The sequence below is a fragment of the Podarcis erhardii genome (assembly GCF_964252035.2).
Source record: "Podarcis erhardii genome assembly, chromosome: 7".
NCBI lineage: Eukaryota > Metazoa > Chordata > Lepidosauria > Squamata > Lacertidae > Podarcis > Podarcis erhardii.
In genome coordinates, this window is record NC_138511.1 from 26,111,492 (window position 1) to 26,127,903 (window position 16,412).

A 16,412-nucleotide genomic window follows, 5' to 3' on the forward strand; every position below is an offset into this window, starting at 1 on the left:
GTCCAAAATGATTCCTAGGCTGCACACCTAGTTCTTCAGAGACACAGTTACCCCATGCAGGACCAGGGTGTCCACCACACCCACCTGCCCCCTGTCCCCCAGAAACAGTACTTCTGTCTTGTCAGGATTCAACCTCAATCTGTTAGCCACCATCCATCCTCCAACTGCCTCCAGACACTCACTCAGGACCTTCACCACCTTCACTGGTTCCAATTTAAAAGAGAGGTAGAGCTGGGTATCATCTGCGTACTGATGATAAATGGCCATAGGTTAATTTCTAGGTTGTCTCATCCTGAAAAGGATATTTGGGAGTTGCAGAAGTACCAAAAATGGGCAACCAAAATGACCAAGGGGGTGGAAGAACTTCACTACAAGGAAAGTGGACAATGTTTGAGGGATTTTAGTTTAGAGAAAGAGATAGAAGGGGTATGGCTGATGTGTATAAACTGATGTGTGGTGTGGAGAAAATGGATGGGGAACAGTTTTCCTCCCATAATACGAGAACTTTGGGAACATCCAATGGAGATGAATATTGAAAGATTCAGGCCAGATGGAACAAGTTACTGCTTTTTAAACTACATTTTGTTATCCTTGAAGAGAAAGTGGTAATATGTGGGCTAGACAATGTTACTGTTACGTGGATTTGTAGCTGTTTGACTTGCAGAACCCAAAGAGTGCTTTCCAATGGTTCCTCATCATACTGAAAAAAAGTGACAAGCTGGGTGTCACAGGGTTCTATCCTGGGCCCATTGTTCTTCAGCGTCTTTGTAAATAACTTAGATGAAGGAATAGATGACACGATTTGCAGGTGAAATGAAACAGGGAGGGGGTAGCTGATATGTAAAAACATTTCACTAAAAGTAGAAATAATCAGAATATTTAAAATTGAAATGCTGTACCACAAACAAGGCTCTGCTCATCTCTCTTGCTCAGTCATGCACCACTTGTGCCTTAGAGTGGTCATTTGATACCTTTTGGAGAGTGAAGACCTGGCAAAGGTTGACAGGGGAGCATCTCAATCAGGTATGCTTACTGAGTGCACACAAAACCTACATTGGGGAAAAAGGAAGAATTTGAGAAGGAAGACTAAAAGAAAAAAAGATGCAAAAAGGTCTGTGTGTCGTTAACATATATAAGAGAGTGCTGGAAGGGAAATAGTTAAATAGGTTGCACAGACGGGACCAAGGAGGGTGGAGTCAGTGGGTCAATAAAACTAGTTCTGGGAGGAGTTCGTTGGGAGTTGTTGGTGGGCAGTTGGTTGGTTTTAGTGGGTTGGCTGGTTGGGAAAGGCAGTTGGAGTAGCAGTTGTGAATAGAGAGAGTTAGGGCACTGGGTTCTTGAGTGTGGGGATGTAGAAGAGAGAGGATACTAAGACTAAGAAAGTAAAGAGCAACAATGTTTGGAATGCTGTAAAAGTTTTGTTTGTGTCTGAAATAAAATACACTCTTCTTTATTAATTGAAAAGCTGACTGAGACTGGAGTGATTTTACCAGGGAGGACCTGGTTGGTGGCAGTATATTAGTGGTGTACGGGTCAATAGTCTGTGAGATGACTGGGGGCTCCGTACGAACGCCACAGTATGTTCTTTGTAATTTTGCATAATATACTTGTTAACTGCTTGAAAGGTACTCCCTGGTGTTTATTTTATATTTAAGTTCCTAGTTTAATAATAATAATAATAATAATAATAATAATAATAATAATAATAATAATAATATTTTATTTATACCCCGCCCTCCCCAGCCAAGGCTGGGCTCAGGGCGGCTAACAAGCAATAAGAAAAAACAAGATGAATGATTACAACTTAAAACAAAATTAAAATACAACATTAAAATATTGAAACAATAAAATATTAAAATGACTCATTAAAATGACTCATCGCAGGAGGAGAAGGAAAAGAAAAAAGAAAGAGAGGGAGGGAATCAAACTGGCTCCAAGCCAAAGGCCAGGTGGAACAACTCTGTCTTACAGGCCCTGCGGAAAGAAATCAGATCCTGCAGGGCCCTGGTCTCATGAGGCAGAGCGTTCCACCAGGCCGGAGCCAGAGTTGAAAAGGCCCTGGCTCTGGTTGAAGCCAATCTAACTTCCTTAGGGCCCGGGACTACTAGGGTGTTGCTATTTATGGAGCTTGAGGCTCTCCGTGGGGCATACCGGGAGAGGCGGTCCCGTAGGTATGAGGGTCCTAGGCCGTGAAGGGCTTTAAAGGTCAAAAGCAGCACCTTTAATCTGACCCTGTATTTCACCGGGAGCCAGTGCAGCTTGAAAAGTACTGGGTGAATATGCTCCCATGGCAGAGACCCCGTGAGGAGCCTCGCTGCAGCATTCTGCACCCGCTGGAGTTTCTGGGACAGCTTCAAGGGCAGCACTGCGTAGAGCGAATTACATTAGTCAAGCCTGGGAGGTGACCATCGCATGGATCACTGTGGCCAGGTCGGGGTGGGAAAGGTAAGGGACCAACTGCTTGATGCGGCGAAGGTGGAAAAATGTCACCTTGGCTGTTGCTATAACTTGCGCCTCCATGGAAAGGGAGGCGTCAAGGATTACACCTAAACACTTAACGGAAGGCAATGGCACTAATTGGGCCCCCGCAAGAGAAGGGAGTTGGTCCCTCATCCCCATGCCATCCCGACCCAGCCTTAGGACCTCTGTCTTTGAAGGATTTAGTTTCAATTGGCTCCCACGAAACCATCCCGCCACAGCTTCCAAGCATCTGGTCAGTGCGTTCGGGGCTGAGTCGGTGTGGCTATCCATCAGCAGATAGAGCGGAGTGTCATCAGCATATTGGTGACAGCCCAGCTGAAAGCTCCAGATAATCTGGGCAAGGGGGCGCATAAAGTTGTTAAAAAGCATCGGGGAGAGGATTGCTCACTGAGGTACTCCACACACCAAGGACTGGTGCGACAACATTTCCCTCCCTAGTGCCACCCTTTGTCCCCGACCAGAGATAAAAGAGCACAGCCAGTTACGGGCTATGCCCTGTATCCCCACGTCTGTGAGGCGGTGGTCCAGAAGATCATGATGGACCATGTCAAAGGCTGCTGACAAATCTAAAAGGATCAGCAGTCCTGACCCGCCTCGATGCAGTTGTCTACGGAAATCATCTGTTAGGGCAACCAGAGCCGTCTCAGTCCCAAAACCAGGACGGAAACTGGACTGAAATGGATCTAAAGCGGATGTTTCCTCCAGAAATCTACCAAGCTTTTATTACATACACAGCCCAACAAGATAACAGCAAGAAACCACCAAGAGCATCTGAATTGATATGGCTAACAACCCTCCCTGTACATGCGTAAACAAAACTTACGGCAGTCAACTGAAGGCAACCTACCATGCCCTAGGCCCCCCAACTGTAGTGATCAGGTGGGATTGCTATGAGGAATTATAACAAATATAGAGTAAGCCATCTGTGTCAGCAATGAAAGCATTGCGTTGACTGGGTTTAAACTATTTTGATATAATTCTTGATCAATCCACACCTCTGCATTCCTGTTCCATTTCTCTTTCTTGACCAGTCACGTACACTGCCAGTTGCTTAGCCAGGCATGCATCCTGGGCCATCAAAGATAGTGGGCAAGCTTCTTTGATGTAGCTTTCCCAATATGTTAATCTCAGGATGTTGATCTTATGGCCTGGAAATAGTTTCACAGGAAGATAATAAAGATGCCTATCTCCTTGCCATCCTTCCATCCTCTCTTGTTTACTCCTGTTTGTGATCTCCGGTGTTTCTCTAGTCCTTTTTTATTTACTCTCAGATTATGTATGCATGCTCAGAGTAGTCTTTGTAGTTAAAAGAATTTCTTTTGATCTAACTTTGTCCCCACGTGGGGTGTGTTGAAATGCTCAGAAGAAATCTGATTGGTTCTTACGAACACTCTGTAAAAAGTTCTTTTGTGAATAAAACGACCTGGGCCGAGGGGTGGAGGGAGACAGAGATTATTATATGCACCCTTCCCAGAGTCTTGCTGGTTCAAGCCTCTGTGTGTATTCTTATTAATCAGAGTTCAATCCTTCCTTTACTTTGTGAATGCCTCACCCAACCTCTCTCAATGTCAATGAAAACTAATAAAAGAAATGAAATGTATTTGGTTTTGTTGTAAATCTATATTTGAAAAATCAAATAAAAACGATAAAAAGGAAAACTAATATATGAAACGTTGAAATGACACGGATACAAAAACATTACACATACAGTATGTAGAAGAATCAAGGTTTACTACTCCCTCTTCCCCTCCTCTTCCCCCGCACTACTCTTCTCCCCCAATCTTATACCGTATACAAGATTAAGGCTCAGATTGAATATAACCGATGTGTAAAAAGGATATTATGACCAGAAAACGGAGGTGATGTGTGTGCTTTTGTAACCCAAGAAAATCTTTACTGAAAATGTTTTAATGAAAACTTCATCTCAACACGGACTTGCATTTAGCTATGAGGCCCGTACCTCAGAAGAAGAGCTACGGTACATCTAGAGATTGTAAGTAGTGTGATGGAGATTATGCGTTGAAATATTTTAGTTGATATTTTAGATTGTAAAATGCTATTTTTATCTATTGATTTGCTTTACCTTGTGGGCTTATAGCCGAATAAAGTATTATCTATCTATCTATCTATCTATCAGAAGAAGAGCCTATGCTTTGAATATGCAAGGGCTTACGTTTCATCCCTGAGATCTCTGGATAGGAATGGGACTCGTGTCTGAAGCCTTGGAAATCTTGGGCCAGGCAGTGCACACAAGTCCTCTTCCACCTTGGACAAGGACTCCCACCATTCCTGACTACAAGCCTAAGCTGGCTGGGGATGTTGTGAACTTCAGGCAACGAACACCTGGTATGTAAAGCCGAAGAGCTCTGGGACAGATACTATGGAACTGGATTGATCAGTGGCCGGACGTGACATTCCTGAGTAGAACATCACACATGGCACCATTGCCAAGAGCCATGAAATTGCTGTTGATCTTCTGATGGATGAAATATCTGCATGGGAGTAAGTGTGCTAATTGGGAATTACTTAATTAACTGGTCTACAGCCTATTTAGCAGCGTAGATACCTCTGGTGGAGCCACACAGTAGAAATTCTTCCAGTGTAGACTCAATGTTTCCCTTGCACTCTTTGGAACAGTGAAATGGAGCTTCTTCTGGGCCTCCTGCTTGTGGTGATTGGAGTTATAGGGATTATTTCCCTGTTGCCTCTCTCCTTTGCAATTTATTATCTTTCCAGGAGTAAAATCCCATCTGGATTTGACAGTCCATTAAAGCTTTGGGTCATTCACTGGACTGTCATTATGGTCATGATAGAGCATTATAGAGCATGAAATGAGGAAAATAAATGAGTTTACTTGATGATGATGATGATGGATGAAGATATTATCAGATTTAACAAGGGCTTTATTTTTAACCTGTAGAGGGGCACACATAGAGACAAATATATTATTCACACTAATAATATGGTTTGTTTACATCATGGTTTCTTCAGGAAAGCACATATGGTCTCATAGGCAAGCAAGCAGATTGTGGATTGTTTCTCCAAAGCTTCTTTTGACTCTGCACCTTGGCTGGTGTTTGGGTTGGGGTAGCCAAACAAACCATGATTTAGGAAAGCTTTTGGGTTTCGACATGAAGCCAAACCATTGGATCGCTTATTGTGACCCAGGGCTGCCTCTAATGATAGTCCCATTCTAAGCAGACAGATTGAAATTAATGGACATGGCTAACATGAACTCATTCATTTCCATGGGTCTACTTTAAATAGGACTTATTTGGATACACCCCTTGTCAATAGGATGCAAATGTGGGCACTATTTTCATGAGACTGTTCCTTTGCCCAACAGGGGAAGAGTCTTGAACTGCTGGGTATCTGCAGATAGGTTGCCTTTATCATCTTCCTCCAGAGTTTCTGGAATCCAATAGTGGATCCCAGCCTCTCTGCCAAAGATCTGCATTGTGACGCGGTTCCTGTGAGGGTTTATCTGCCCATCTGCTGGCCCAAGGAAAGGATTTATGTTCTTTCATGGAGGAGCTGGGATGATTGAAAGCATTGGTAAGAGATTAAGGCTCTCAGCCCGTGATCATTTATCTAGAGGCAAGCGCCATTGAACTCAAGTAAGCCCATTTAGAATCGTGAAAAAGGAGAGTTGGGAGGGATCCCAAGGGGTCATGTAGACCAACACCCTGCAATGAAGGAATCACCGCTGAAGAAGCCCTGCCACCTTCCAAGGGAGTCCGTTCCCTGTTGAAAAACTCGTACCATCAGAAAGGTGTTCCTAATGTTTAGCTGGAATTTCCTTTCTGGGTAGAAGTGCTTAAGATTTCAATGTAAGAGAGGTTTACTGGGCTGAGATACAAGTATGTTGGTGGTAGTTCCTGAAGGGACAAGGGGCACACGCGTGCTTTGGATTATTTTTATTTATATGCATATATGCTGAGTTAGGTCAACAAGAAGAAACAAACAAATGGAGGCTCTTGTTATCATGGCTTCCCAGACCCCACATCTCTATTAAGGATTTTTCGTAAGGTCTTGAATTTAAGCCGCACTTTAAGTTTTCACAGTCGGAATCTGGAAAGAAAGTGCGGCTTATATTTTTGCCAATACAGCATATAATAATTGCTGCTCCTGATCACTCTGTTTATTAACCCAGCCGCCCTCCCTCCCCTGGCCACCCCCTCATTTACACCTGACCCTATCCCTCACCTCACCCCACCCCACAGCCACCTGACCCACATGTGCAAAATAGGTCAACAAATCAACAAACTGCACTTGCACCAGCTTTCATTTGCAAGACCACAATGCGATTTCACAAGTTAGCAATTAATACTGATACTCTTGGCTACAGAACATAGTGACATTGTGTTGCAACAGCTTATAAAGTAGCAACCTAGTAATCCCATTGCACCAGAAACGGATTTAGTCATGCTGGTCACATGACCCGGAAAGCTGTCTGTGGACAAATGCCAGCTACCTCAGCCTGAAGCGAGATGAGCACCACACCCCATAGTCACCTTTGACTGGACTTAACTGGCCAGGGGTCCTTTACCTTTCTACCTATAAAGTAGCAACTTCAGGAGGCAGGAAGGCTAGAATCAAGTGGGGACTCGGGAGAGCTTGCCATTATTACATCCTTGATATTGTGGTTGGGGTGGGAGACAACTGTGCCCCTCGCAGAGCTTGCTTCCTGAAATGCAAGAGCCATGACCGTTGACCATGCTGACTGGATAAATGTTTTTTGAGGTGGGCATTTGGGGGGTTCTGGTAACAAGCCCCCCCCCCCCGTTTCTGAAAATGGACCTAAGTTTGCATCTATGCATATCAATGATAACATATGAATTAAATGAAAGCTTGCAAACCATTGGCTGGGTACCCCATATCTCTTAAGGCTAGGATTTATCTGTGTGTAATTGGATTGAGTTTGCTTTTATAGGGGAACCTATTTAATTTGCCTTTTGCAAATTGATTTGTGAACCCAGAGCCAGTCTCTGAAGCTTACAATGCAGTACTCTAGTACTCTAGTTCACAATTCACATACAGCAAAATGTGTGCACAAGAAGGCTCATGTCAGCAAAAATTGCATGTACAAAAACATTATGTCAGGGAAGATTGGTGTTCCAGAATGGGCTTTAAAAGGCAAGACCGGAGGTAGCAATGCTTCTGCATACCAGTGGATAGAAACCTTGGGCAAGCAGAGTGCTCTTGGCTCAGTTCCTTCTGCCAGGCTTCCAGAAGCATTTTCTTAGCCACTGTGAGAACAGAATGCTGGGCTAGATTGAAATATACTCAGAGTCGAGAGTGGATTTCATGCTCTTTATTCAGCTCATAGTGGTGTACATAACATAGATGGACCATTGGTCTGATCCTGCAAGATCTGATTTGGTTCTTATGTGAATATTAGAGCAATGAGAAACTCGAGAGACACTGAGATTGACAGATTCACCCATCCCTATCTGCGACTGATGGGAGTTGTAGTCTCCGGACATCAGTAGCCAAGATGTCACCCTCCCAACTCCAATTTAGGAGGTCTTCTGGTTCAGGTTGTGCTGTGATTTATGTCCATGCATGTCAATGGGTCTGCTCTGAAGAGTTAGGTACAAACAGCCCTGGATTTGCGAAAGAGCTTCATATTTAGAATTTCCCTTCCAACTTTCGAGCGCCCTACCAAGATGTCTGCAGCAAAATCACCAAGAAGACTGATTCTTACAGTGCAGTACTTGAGCTGTGTGATGTGCACATGTGCATAAAATGGTTTATGTCAGTTAAAATTGCATGTACAAATACATTATATATCGGAAGACAGCTGTTCAAAAATGTGCTTTTAAAGGCAAGACTGGAGGCATCAGATAATTACCTCCCTATTTAAAATTTCCCTCTCATCTTACTAGAGTTCTACCAAGTGGTCTGCAACAAAATCTCCAAGGAGACTGATTCAGTGGTTGTGTCTGTTGGGTAAGTAAATGCAACCATCTGTCTTTCCATAGGTAAAATATATGTGTGTGTGCTTTGCACCCAGCATGTTGTTGCATTTGTTGGTGGCATCCCTTGCCATATTCTTTGCAGGAGAAAAAGGCTCCCCATGAAAGCTGTCAACATTTTGTTCCATGATTGCAAATCAGAGCTTCATGAACCTCAGAAATGAGGATGGTCACTTCCGTGGGGGGACTATGAGCTGGGCATAAGGCCTTGTTTATTCTCCAGTTACTGCCTGTCTCCTGAGGATTGTTTTATCTGTGCTCTCTTGTGTTTTTATTTTTGTGTGTCTTTATGACCTTTTACTGTGTCAATTAGCTTTTGGTGATCCATCAGCATTGGAAGGGCTGGACTGGATGCACACACCTATGTGAAGCAGGGGGTGGACCCTTCAGAACAAGGGTTCAAATGTCACACACACTCAGTCAGCTGTGCCTTTTGCCCGCGGGACTCACGAATAATAATAATAATAATAATAATAATAATAATAATAATAATAATTTATTTATACCCTGCCCATCTGGGTGGGCTTCCCCAGCCACTCTGGGCGGCTTCCAATGTAGGGACAGGATATCCAAAACCTGTCTGTGAAATCACCCCAGGCTTCAATAATCAACCAGGCATCAAAACTGTCCAAAACTCCTTTTGTCTTCTAAAAATCCAAAACAGCTTTTCTCTGCTCTTCTCTGCTTTTCTCACAAGATGCTGTGGCAAAAGGCAAAATGTTACTTTTAAAGGCTAATGTATAGGCTCTGTCATTGCCAAGAATACTCAGGCCTGAGAAACGAATCTTATCTCATTCGGTTGCAACATCTTGGACATGCTGAACCACCAGGGCTCCTCGACCCACCCCCTCGGCTTCTCATTCCCCCTTTCCTGGGAAGAGTCCAATAGTCCCAAGACAGCTTTCTGTTCATGCTCAGAGGAACTCATGGGGCAGGACTTCTGAGGGAGGAGAAAGGAGGAGGGAACTGGAAAGGGGTATATATGCTTGTGCACAGGACTGTGAACTTTGTGCATGCTTTTGTGGACTATCACACTTGCTCCTTCTACGAGTTCATGGATGGTAGAAATAAAACCTTTTTCTCCGAAACTATTCCTTGAGTGTCTGTTGACTCCCACTTCCCTTTCCCAGGCACAATATTTTCCCCACCCGAGGGCAAAGCCTCATAAGGCTACACCAACAAAACACTAAAATACAATAACCTATTAAACGTTAAGAGCTTCCCTAAACAGGGCTGCCTTCAGATGTCTTCTAAAAGTTTGGTAGATATTTTTCTCTTTGACATCTGGTGGGAGGGCGTTCCGCAGGGCAGGGGCCACTACTGAGAATGCCCTCTGCCTGGTTCCCTGTAACTTGGCTTCTCGTAGCGAGGGAACTGCCAGAGGACCCTCAGCGCTGGACCTTAGTGTCTGGTCAGAATGATGGAGGTGGAGACGCTCCTTCAGGTATACTGGGCTGAGGCCGTTTAGGGCTTTAAAGGTCAGCATCAACACTTTGAATTGTGCTCGGAAACGTACTGGGAGCCAGTGTAGGTCTTTCAAGACTGGTATTATATGGTCTCAGCAGCTGCTCCCAGTCACCAGTCTAGCTGCCGCATTCTGGATTAGTTGTAGTTTCTGGGTCACCTTCAAAGGTAGCCCCACATAAAGTGCATTGCAGTAGTCCAAGCGAGAGATAACTAAAGCATGCACCACTCTGGCGAGACAGTCTGCGGGCAGGTAGGGTCTCAGCCTGCGTACCAGATGGAGCTGATAAACAGCTGCCCTGGACACAGAATTGACCTGCGCCTCCATGGACAGCTGCGAGTCCAAAATGACTCCCAGGCTGCACACCTGGTCCTTAAGGGCACAGTTACCACATTCAGGACCAGGGAGTCCTCCACACCCGCCCGCCTCCTGTCCCCCCAAAACAGTACTTCTGTCTTGTCAGGATTCACCCTCAATCTGTTAGCCGAATGTCATTCTTCCTCCCCTACCCAGGCCACACCCTTCTTTTCTGGGATGTTAGCATCCCAAATTCATATATATGTAAAGGGTTAATTGCAAGAGTTATATAACTCTCTGACGTCATACACCCTGTGGCAGTTATGACAGTTATGGCAGTTGGTATGGCAGTGACAGCTATTAACAGTCTTTTGTGTGAGAGCAGCTGAACTGTTGTTCTGCTGTCTGTCTCAGGGTTAGTTAGTCTGTAACAGTTTAATCTGTGTGGCACACTTTTTAAACGTGCATCATTTTGGGACATTACTGACCCCATTCCAGATCAGGGAGTAGCTCTAATGTAAGATGAATTAGCAATTTAAGAAACATTCACCTGCACTGTATATTTAATCTGCAGCTGGAAGTGTACTAAGTACATACCCTCCAACATTTTGCTGATGAAAATAGGGATATCCCATTCCATAATGATAATTTTATTAGTTATACTCCACAAATCTTACTGGGTTGCCCCAGCCACTTTGGGCAGCTTCCAACAGATAGAAAATATTTTAAAAATATTAAACTTTTTTTTAAAAAAACCTTTCTAATGCAGGACTGCCTTCAGACGGCTCAGGGGTTGGGTAATTCCGTACCCAATCAGCTTCTCTAAAACAGGGATGTCCCTGGAAAATAGGGACACTTAGAGGGTCTGTAAGTAAAAGTTGTTATTTAAACTTTAAAAGAGTGTGTCTTGAGTAGTTTTCATAGGAGGAAAAAGAGAATTAATAAAAGGGTCAAACCAGTAAGGGCTGCCTTCCGCATATTCTGCAAATGGGAACTAGTGTCTAATTTCCACATCACTGACCTTGTCTTGTGACCTCCTCCTTTGACCTTATGTGCCTGGAATGTGTCCTTGACCTGAGGTAATGCCCCTTGAAGAGGATTCCGCATGTGTTTGATGGTACACTATCTGCACAGGGTTTTTTTTAAGGGGGAACTCACAGGAACTCACTTCCAGCCCCTCTCAGGTAGGTTCTGGCACCTCTTAGGTGGGCATCGTTGCCAATCATAGAGAATGAGGGAGGTGTTCATCAAGATTTCTGGACCTTTTATTCCTAGAAAAACAGCACTGGGTGTACATCCCAGTTGGGTTGCACATCCCACATGTACAGTAATGCCTGAGCAAGAATTTGGAGGGCTGTCCATGGATACTCATAGGAATGCTGCTGAAGACCAGTTTCTGGAAGCCACAGGCGGGAAGAGGGCCTTGTGCTTGAGCCCTGCTTGCAGGTGCCTCATAGGAAGTTGCTTGGACCTGGTGAGAACAGAATGCTGTACTAGATGGCCATGAGCCTGATCTAGCAGACTCTTCTGGTGTTCTTATGTGATCATGAAAGTGTTTGGAAAAGATTCTGGAAGCTTACCTCTTTGCTTCTGTTTTATTCTGCAGCTACCGCCTGTCTCCTGAGCATCTTCCTCCCGCTCAGTACAAGGACTGCCTTGCTGCTACCATACACTTAATTCAAAATGCAGATTCCAATGGGGTGGATCCTTCTAAGATCATCGTTAGTGGAGATAGTGCTGGGGGCAATTATGCTACTGTTGTTGCCCAGAAATTGGTGGAGAGAGCAGACCTTCCAAAGCTACGGGCTCAAGTACTGATCTATGGGAAATTCCAGGCTATAGACTTCAACCTGCCTTCCTATCAGCAGAACAGCTCAATGCCCCCCTTGTTCCAGGAAAACGTTGCTTACTTTGGAATGAAGTATATTGGAAAGGACACTTCTTTGGCAGGGCAGCTCCTGAAGGGCTCTTTATATATTTTATTAAGTTTTACAAGAGAAAAACAATACAAAAGAAAAACAATACATATCAAACATACAACAGACATGTGCCAGATTCAATGAGGCTGAAATATGGGAAGTGGGTGAGTCCAGACAACATTCCTGAAAGATTTAAGGGGAGAGGCTACAAACAAGTCCCACTTGCTCCTTATGAACCTGAAGTCTATAGGCAATTATCAGAGACATTAGAAAACGATTTTTCTTGGCTTTTTGCTGAGGACTCTGTCATCCAGAAGCTTCCTGAAACCCTAATTGTGAGCTGTGAGTACGATGTATTACGAGATGACACACTGTTGTACAAGAAACGCCTGGAGGACAGTGGGGTGAAAGTCAGCTGGTTCCATGTTGAGAACGGGTTTCATGGGGTGCTAAACCTCTTTGACGCAGGTGTCTTCACAGTCCCTGCTGCAATTGAATTAATGGACAGAATTGTAGACTTTGTCAAAAACCTATGCGAGGAAATCTCTTGAATTTGTGGGTCATTCATAAGGAGGGGAGAATTTGCCAACTTCAGCTACTGATAGTTTCTCATTTTTCCAATCTTATATTCAGTTCTCCACAATTCTGTTGTAATTTGTGGTTCTTGGGGGCAGCGGGGAATTCCTCATGAAAATTCACCAGCACTTTAGTGTGATTTTTTTGTAATAAATAGTTTTACTTTGTATGCAGTATTGACTAATAAATACATAATTCCAACCAATTTGCTCTAATATAATGCATTTCTATACTGTTTTCAATAATATATGAATTTTGTAAATGGACAATTCACCCTTCTATTCCATTTTAGTACTTATTTGTTGGCTGGAGATCTGCACTGCTAATGCTGTTTTAGGCTGTATCAACAGAAGTATAGTTCCAGATCAAGAGAAGTAACAGTTTCACTCCATTTTTGCCTTGACCAGACCCCACCAGGAGGACTATGCCCAGTTCTGGGTTCCACAATTTAAATAGGATAGTGATGAGCTGGAATGTCTACAGAGGAGGAAGACCAAGATGATCAAGGGTCTGGAAAACAAGCCTTATAAATAATCATTGATGCAGCTGGATATGTTTAGCTTGGAGAAGAGGACAGTGAGGTGATCTAGTACCCATCTTCAAATATATAAAGGGCTGTCTCATGGGAGATGGAGCAAGCTTGTTTTCAACTACTTCAGAGGGTAGGACTTGAACCAAGGGATTCAAATGATAAGCAAGGAGATTCAGACTATACATTAGGAATAACTTGCTAAGGGTTAGAGCTGATTAGCATTGGAATGGATTAGCTTAGAAGGCAGTGGGACCGCCTTCATTGGAAGTTTTTCATCAGAGGTTTAATGGTCACCTGTTAGGGATTTCTGGGTGTGATTCCTGCATTGTAGGTGGATGACCTAGATGACTCCATGGGTCCCTTTTATCTCTTTTCAGGTATCTGTTTTGGTTTATTGTCCCATATCAAATTCATTAGCCCATCCAAGGCACAGTCTAACACTTCCACTGCCTTTCCTAATTTAGATGGAACAGAGTGATGGGTTTTCACCCACATGTAGATTTTCCCTCACCCTATCTCTCCTGATAACAACTCCCAGCAACTTGATAGAGATCTTTAAATACCATGAAACACCAGATTCTAGTTTCAACAATTCTAAAGAGTTGTGGCATAAAACTCTGTATGCCACCTTCCTATACATTCACCAACAAGCATTTACCTTCAATGAAATCATTTTGTCTAAATGACACCCACTATCTGGAAGGCTAACCCCAAGGTGCAATATTGTTGACAGGTGGCAAATGAACTGAATAAATAAATTATGTTAAGCAATTATTTACCCATCTTCATAGAAATACTTGTTACGCAGTTGCCAATGAACCGTGAGCAGTTCAATGTAACAAAATAAGAGGACCCTATCTCATGTGCTATCTCACACAACCAGATGACTCACATTGCTTCAAATTTTTATGTGGTTCCACAAGGCATCTTAAAAATGTGAAAACACTGTAAATCCTTAGCCTTTATTGGATGTCTAGATTCTCCTGTTGCAATGAGAAATGTCTTCCAGCCCAACCCCCAGCCATGCAGGAATCTTTCACCCAACGTGGGGCTCAAATCCACTACCCTGAGATTCAGATTCTCTCTCTCTACTAACTGAGCAATCTCAGCACTGTGAAGGAGGCAGTCTTGCAGGTATTTGGGACCTGAGTCACGTGGGACTGTGAACACCAACCTGAACACCTTCAACTGGGTCCAGAAATGTACTGGAAACTCATGCAGGTGTTTGAAAACAGGAGGAGCTATACAATATCTAAACAGAACTGCAGTCAGTAATCCGGTTGCTGCCTTTTACGTTCCTGGACTTCTAGACTAGGCAGTTACATGTCATCAATGGCTGGTAACCATGAAACCTATACTCTTCTTCTACAGTGGGAGGCAGCAATGCTTCTTTATAGCAGTTGCTGGAAGCAGCAGGATGAGAAATTTTCTTATGCTCAGGTCCTGCTTGCAAGTTTCCCACAGGCATCTGGTTGAATGCTGTGAGAATTGGATGCTGGGCTGAATGGACCATTGGCTGGATCCAAATCACTCTTCTTATCCCCCCACCTCCCCACAAATAATAGGACAGAAGAGATAGCTTTGAATAATAATAATAATAATAATAATAATAATAATAATAATAATAGTTTACACCCCTCCAATCTGGCTGGATTTCCCCAGCCACTCTGGGTGGCTTCCAGCAGAATATTAAAATACAATTATTCCTCAAATATTAAAATCTTCCCTAAACAGGGCTGCCTTCAGATGTCTTCTAAAAGTTTGATAGTTTTTTATTTCTTTGACATCTGATGGAAGGGCATTCCACAGGGCAGGCGCCACTATCGAGAAGGCCCTCTTCCTGTTTCCCTGTAACTTTGCTTCTTGCAGTGAGGGAACCACCAGAAGGCCTTCGGTGCTGGACCTCAGTGTCCAGGCAGAATGATGGGGGTGGAGATGCTCCTTCAGGTATACTGGGCCGAGGCTGTTTAGGGCTTTAAAGGTCAGCACCAACACTTAGAATTGTGCCTGGAAATGTACTGCGAGCCAATGTAGGTCTTTCAGGACTGGTGTTATGTGGTCTCAGTGGCCACTCCCAGTCACCAGTGTAGCTGTTGCATACTGGATTAGTTGTAGTTCCCGGGTCACCTTCAAAAGTAGCCCCACATAAAGCGTGTTGCAGTAGTCCAAGCGGGAGATAACCAGAGCATGCACCACTCTGGCAAGGCAGTCCACTGGCAGGTAGGGTCTCAGCCTGCATACCAGATGGAGCTGGTAGACAGCTACCCTGGACACAGAATTGACCTGCACCTCCATGGACAGCTGTGAGTCCAAAATAACTCCTAGGCTGCACACCTAGTCCTTCAGAGGCACAGTTACCCCATTCAGGACCAGGGTGTCCACCCGCACCCTGTCCCCCAGAAACAGTACTTCTGTCTTGTCAGGATTCAACCTCAATCTGCTAGCCACCATCCATCCTCCAACTGCCTCCAGACACTCACACAGGACCTTCACCGCCTTCACCGGTTCCGACTTAAAAGAGAGGTAGAGCTGGGTATCATCCGCTTACTGATGATAAATGGCCATAGGTTAATTTCTAGGTTGTCTCATCCTGAAAAGGATATTTGGGAGTTGCAGAAGTACCAAAAATGGGCAACCAAAATGACCAAGGGAGTGGAAGAACTCCACTACAAGGAAAGTGGACAATGTTTGAGGGATTTTAGTTTAGAGAAAGAGATAGAAGGGGTATGGCTGATGTGTATAAACTGATGTGTGGTGTGGAGAAAATGGATGGGGAACAGTTTTCCTCCCATAGTATGAGAACTTTGGGAACATCCAGTGGAGATGAATATTGAAAGTTTCAGGTCAGATGGAACAAGTTACTTCTTTTTAAACTTCTTTTTGTTATCCTTGAAGAAAAAGTGGTAATATGTGGGCTAGACAATGTTACTGTTACGTGGATTTGTAGCTGTTTGACTTGCAGAACCCAAAGAGTGCTTTCCAATGGTTCCTCATCATACTGAAAAAAAGTGACAAGCTGGGTGTCACAGGGTTCTATCCTGGGACCATTGTTCTTCAGCGTCTTTGTAAATGACTTAGATGAAGGAATAGATTACATGATTTGCAGGTGAAATGAAACAGGGAGGGGGTAGCTGATATGTAAAAACATTTCACTGAGGTGCTCA

General features: G+C 43.9%; 1 pseudogene across 1 annotated transcript; it reads left to right on the plus strand.

Annotated features, from left to right (window-relative positions):
• The first annotated feature begins 5,306 nt into the window (after positions 1 to 5,306).
• On the plus strand, positions 5,307 to 12,284 carry LOC309347151 (arylacetamide deacetylase-like 3 pseudogene; annotated as a pseudogene). Its single transcript, XR_014161687.1, has 3 exons — positions 5,307 to 6,036; positions 8,370 to 8,433; positions 11,828 to 12,284. The product of XR_014161687.1 is annotated as an arylacetamide deacetylase-like 3 pseudogene (transcript).
• The last annotated feature ends 4,128 nt before the right edge of the window (positions 12,285 to 16,412 follow it).